The sequence below is a fragment of the Rhinolophus sinicus genome, linkage group LG02 (assembly GCF_036562045.2).
Source record: "Rhinolophus sinicus isolate RSC01 linkage group LG02, ASM3656204v1, whole genome shotgun sequence".
Taxonomy (NCBI): Eukaryota; Metazoa; Chordata; class Mammalia; order Chiroptera; family Rhinolophidae; genus Rhinolophus; species Rhinolophus sinicus.
The window spans coordinates 3704687-3710686 of NC_133752.1; the positions used below are offsets into that span (position 1 = coordinate 3704687).

At 52.2% G+C, this 6000-nt stretch overlaps 1 long non-coding RNA gene across 1 annotated transcript in view; it reads left to right on the plus strand.

Annotated features, from left to right (window-relative positions):
- The window catches only part of LOC141569089 (uncharacterized), a 17751-nt gene extending 12323 nt beyond the window's left edge, over positions 1–5428 (plus strand). The window contains exon 3 of the long non-coding RNA XR_012492492.1: positions 1101–5428. This is a non-coding gene — a long non-coding RNA (uncharacterized LOC141569089). The remainder of the gene's footprint in view (positions 1–1100) is intronic.
- Positions 5429–6000: the final 572 nt, after the last annotated feature.

Here is a 6000-nt window from a genome sequence, read left to right on the forward strand (position 1 = left end):
CGATCATTTGAAAGTCTGCAGGGACCTGAGGGAGCTGGGTGTGAATGGTAATAAAAGCTGACGTGGGAAGGACGGCCACATTAACCTGAAGCTGTCACACCGCAGCAACCTGCTTGCCACAGCCAGGCCGGCTGGGATACCGCCAGGGAGCGTGCAGAATCTTTGCAACTCAGGGGAGAAGTGATCATTGCGATCCAGCCTTCTTTTACATCGGGATAATTAACTATAAATTATTCAGGATCTGGGATGCTGGTGTATGACAAATGTAAGCCCAAACTCTGCTTTCCCATGCCCGGATGCTGTGCTCTGATGGCCACCCAGCAACCCAGCTGCTGCCCTAAAATGTAATTGGCTGGTTCTGGGACCGGGTGAAGTGACACTAACTGGACCTCTGAGCTGCAGGCACGGTCTGCAATCTGGGCCAGTTCCCGTCCAGCAAACGCTGACTGAGACCCGAGGGGTGGCCAAGGCCAGCTGTTGGGATTGGCCCGTGAGGGTCAGCTGGGGTCCACCAGTCCTCCCGCAACCCCCCAGGAGATCACATGGGGCCCCTCTAGGAATCACATGGGCTCATGTATGTTACTGCCATTAGCCCTGTGATACTTTGTTGCATTCATTCATTCATTCATTCATTCAGCAGGTGGGTCTGCACTGGCAGGGGGTAGCTCCAGAGAAAAAAGCCACAGGGAAAGATACATGGTCCTGGTCCTCCCAGGAAGGCACAGTCACTGGCCATTTCCCAGACTTAGGGTGGCCTGGGGAGACGCAGTCACCCCCACCCTCCTCATTGGCCCCGTCTGCTCCTGAACACATGGATGCCGGCCTCCAGAGGGACCTGGCACATCTGTTCCATGAGGTGGGCGATGGGGCTTCTTTGTCCTTTGGCCCTGGTGCTCAGTGCCGGGCTGGCACATAGTGGGTGCTCAGAAATCACCTGTTGAAGGAAGGAATGAGGAACTGAGAATCGCGGAGGATTTGGTCTGGAAAAGAAAAGGCTGGGGTCATCTCTGTCCTCAGGGTCTGAAGGGCTGAGAGGCAGTAGGAATGAGTGGGGTGGGTTTCCAGGAGACGACAAATGAACCATGTGTTTCTTTTTGCAGAAGAATGAACTCTGCTTCCATCAGTTTTGGGATAACGGAACAAACAAGCCATGGGCAAGCCTGAACCCAAACCTAGAAGTCCATGTACTTCTGTATGCCAAGGAGAAAGCCTGAGGGGACATCTCTTAAAAGAAGCAAGTCTACCCTTGGGTCTGGGACGCGTTGTGGGGCCACATGCAAGAGCTCCCAGGCTGAGGGTCTGAAGGAGGGTGATCATGTGGCCTTGGCCTTGGGCAAGTCCAGCTCCTGGCTCCCCTCCTCCCCTCCCTCTCTGCCCGCTGCCTTCTTTTTCCTTTTGTTCCATAATACTTACTGACTTCCTATGTCTGCCAGACCTGCGCTGGGCCCCGGAGTTTATATTACAGGACACGAAGACAATACAGAAGCAAATAAGAAATGAAGTGATTTCAAGAGGTCCTGGAGACACCTAGGCAGGGTGAGAGGGTAGAGTGACGCAGCACACTGCTCGTTCCATCCTTCCCGCTCAGGTCTATCATCACCCTGCTAGATCAATAGTCAGCATTTACACGACTCTGTATCACTCAGTGCTTCCGGTCACTTGGTCCTAAAAACCGTGGGTCGTCCCTCCTGCTTCTCTTTCTCTCACACCACATCTAGTCTGTGGGCCAGTCCTGCTGCCTCTGCCTTCGGAACGTATCCCGGTCTGGCCGTGCTGGGTACCTCTGCTGCCAACACTGAGCCTCCGCTGCCCTTCCTGGACGTCCCAGGAGGCATCCACTACCCTCGCTGGCATCCACTTCTCCGTCCTTCCCTCGACTGTCTCTTCTCAACAGAAGGCCAGAGCGTCTCCTCTGCAGATCGTCACAGCTTCCTGTCTTGCCTGGAGTGACCCTAAGGTCCTTACAATGGCCCATGAGCCCTCTCCCACCTCCCTATGATCTGCCCCACACTTGTCGGACCTCGGCACCTCCTACCTGCCTCGGCCAGTCCCCTCCAGCCAACACCTCAGCGCCTTCACAGCGGCTGTTCCCTCTCCTAGAATGCCCTTCCTCTAGACACCCACGTGGCTCTCTAAGTCACCACCATGGAGTCTCGCCCAGTCACTTTTCGTAGAAGCCCACCCCATCAACTCCCTCCACTCCCATCACCTCTCTGCTTTGTTGTTTTGCGTAGCACTTGTCACCTTCTAACATACTGAGTGATGTGCTTATGAGGTCTGTTTATTTTTGTATATGTTTTGTTCACTCCTACCCTCCCCTCCATGCCTAGAAGAGTCCCAAGCACATAGGAGACCCTATGGATAAGTGATTAGGCCGTTTCTTATAAAGTTAAACATGCACCCACCCCATGAGCCAGCCCTGGAATTCCTAGGCATTTACCCAAGAACAGAGAACACTGATGTCCACAGAGCTTGATTCAAAATAGCCAGAACCTGCAAGCAACCCAATGCCCGCCACAGAAGACTGGATCAGCACACTGAGGTGTGTGACATGTGGGATACACAGCAATGGAAAAGCACCAAGTACTGAGAATTCTGTTTTCCGTAGTGTAAAGTACCTCCTCTCAGACCAACCCTCTCACAAAGAACAGCCACTGACTCTGGACAAAAATGTAAGGCGCCAGAAGACAATCAAAGCAGACAGATACTGGAGGGGATGGCCGCTTGTAAGAGGGGAGAGGCCCGGGAGGGCTTTTCGTATCTTGTAGCATTCAGCCTGAGGCAGGCCTCACTCTGACCCCTGTAGGACAACCAAAGCTGCGGAGGAAACCTGCCGCCTTCCTGGCTTTAAGAAGCAGGTGACAGAGTCTGGAGAAGTCTCAGCTGCTGGGAACTGGCGGGAGAATGAGGAGAAAACCAGACGTGGGGGCACCAAATCCTGGCTGAGAGCTTCACCCAGAACGCTCGCTTCCCCGAGCAGACGCCAAACAGCCTGCTCAGACCGTATTCCAGAACAGGCTGACGAATGGACCGGCTCTTCAGAAATCAAATGGCTGGCTGTTCGAGGCAGGGGCGGACAACTGACCGGAAAGGGAAGTGAGAGATCTTTCTGAGGGGACGGAAATGTCCAATATCTGATTTGCATAATGGTTCCACAGTTGTCAAAATTCGTCACATTGAACACTCAAGGTCTGTACGCGTCACTGTATGAAAGGAAAGCTCAACAAAAATGTTTTAAATTGCAACTGTTTACGTGGGCCTCTGCATTAGGATTCTGGCATTTAGATAGAAAACCAACTGCTGCCACAAACACCCCCGGAGTACAGCTCTGCCAATAGCCACACAGATCTTATTCCCATGGACACAGGACACAGGCACCAGCCGAGACCTGATGAGGCCGCTCCGAAAAGTGACGTTTGAAGGGAAATAAATGACGAAAGGGGTCAGTCACGCAATGATCTGAGGAAAACGTTCGGGCACAGGAGACGAAAAGGACAGGTGCTGAGGAACTGCTCCCGTTACCTACTGCTGGGCAACCACTCCCTGACTTCCTCTTGTGGGTCTGCAGGCTGACTGGGCTCAGCGCAGCTCTCCCCTGTGGGCATTCCTCATGAGGGCGCAGATGGCAGCTGGGGCTGAACTCATCCGAAGGCTCGATAGACCTGGACGTCCCAGATGGCTTTTTCATGTGCCTGGTTGGTGATGCTGGCTGTCAGCTGGGAGTGTAGCTGGGGGGTGGTCAACAAGAGCAGCTACACGTGATGTCTTCATGTGGCTTGGGATTCTCGCATCATGGCAGCGGGGTTCCCCCAGGCCGGTCATCTCAAGAGCGAACTCGAAAGAGCCAGACAGAAGCTTCTTATGATGCACCCTCAGAAGTCCCAGAACATCACGTCCACTGCGTTCTCCTGAGTAGGTGAGACGCTATGGCCAGCCCAGGTCCCACGACATGGAACCAGGCCCCAGCTCTTGATGTGAGGAGCAGCGTTACATGCAGGGACACTGCCGTCTCGGACACTCTCCACCATAGACAGGAAAGGGCTGGGAGACTGGAGGAAGAGGAAGGGGGCCCCCGAGGGTCCCTGGCACATAGTGAATGAGGGTGAATGACCAGGAACGAGGCTGGAGGAAGGCATGGAGAAGTCCGGCCAGGCAGGACCAGGTAGGCCATGGTAAGGCGTTGAATTTCATTCTGAACTTTTCAGGTGATTGAATTCACCGTTTTAACAGATCATGCTGGCTTTTGCATGGACTATGGATTACAGAGAGCAAGGATGGGGGACTGGTTAAGAGGAGGCTGAATTTGTCAAGGCAAGAGAGGCCAACGACAATGAAATGGAGGACGTGAATGGATGCAGAATCTGTTCTGGAGGTACGATGGCTGAATTTACCGATGAACTGGACGTGGGGTGAACAAACAAGAGGATCAAGGCGGACTTCTAGGTTTGGGGCCTGAGGAACTAAGATGGAAAAGACCAGTCAGGAGAGTGGAGGTGCTGGTGAAAGTGGGAGAGGGCTGGGGACGAAAATCAAGAGTTCCATTTTGGTCATGTCACGTTTGAGACGCCTGACATAGACATCTAAGACGATACCGAGTTGCAGATGGGGATAGAAGTAAAGGCGCTCAGGGACAAGGCCTGGGCCTCAGTTTCCTCAACTGTGACCCAAAGGGCTCAGCCTGGGTAACCTTGGGGACCTTCCTATCGCTGACCATGTACGTCTTTGGACATCAAGGTCTTGATGCTGTGGAGCTCTCACAGGAGAACTGAACTATGAGCTACTGAAGGCCTGGGCACGTTTCATTCCTCTGAGCTCCCCTCCTATGGGCTCAACCTCTCAAGGCCACAGGCTCGTTTTAGCCACAGAGAATCTGAAGAGTCACCGGCTTCAGGTAGGACTCTGCCCTGAGAAGTCCAAGGTCATTTTCGCCAATCTTTCCCTAAACAAAGATGGCCACTGAGTTCTGCATTCACCCAGGGGAAGAGTGGCTATAAATTATGAAACATGAAAACCATTAGTCCAGTAGCTGCCCTTGGCTGAAAACTTCAAACAGCTTGAACGGCCTTTTAACACATGAGAAAGATCACGTCACCTATCTGCTTAAAACTCTTCCCATCACACATCTGACCCACAGCCACATGGCCTGGCCCTGCCCTGGGTCCTGACACCACACTGTCCCCTGCTCAGGACCCTGGAGAGTCACCAGCATTTCTGCTCCTAGAACGTGGCTAGATAATGGCTAACATGAGCCTTTGGCACTTGCTGTCCTCTCTCCCTGGAATGACACCTTCAAATATACCCCTTCTCATCCTGCAGTCTCTGTTGAAATGCCATCTATTCAGATACTCCCTGACTATCCATCACCTGCTCAAGTAGCCTTGCCCCATCACACGCTTTAATTCATCATAGCACTTGTATTGCTCAGAAACTGTCTTTGCCCATTTGTTTGTTTACTTCTCCGTTGTCTGTATCCCTGCCCCACCCACATGTACACATACGTGTTTGCTTGCAAGCATGCATACACACACACGGACATGCATGACATGTAGGCACCGTGCACACACACAGGCAAGTGCACGCACACACACACGCACACACACTCACACTCTGGAATGCAGCCTTCCTGCCTTGTTATTAATAGTTTTGTGCCCCTCAGCCCCTAGAATGATGCCTGATACTAGGAGACCCTCAGAAAATATTTGTCAAATGGATGAATGAGACCAAGTACCTGATTTGATTTCCAGCTCTGACACTCACTAGGAAGTCCCTGAATTTATCCTCATCTCAGTTTTTCCTCATCTGTGAAAATGGAGATGATAATAATCACGCCTATCTCATGGTGTGTGAGAGGGTTACCTGAGAAAAACACGTTAAATGCTTAGACCAGCACCTGACATGGAGTAAGTGCTTAATAAAGGTTAGTTGTTCTAGTGATGATGGTAATGGTGGTGGTGGTGGTGGTGATGGTGTGATTGTGATGGTGTTGGCAATAGTGGTGAT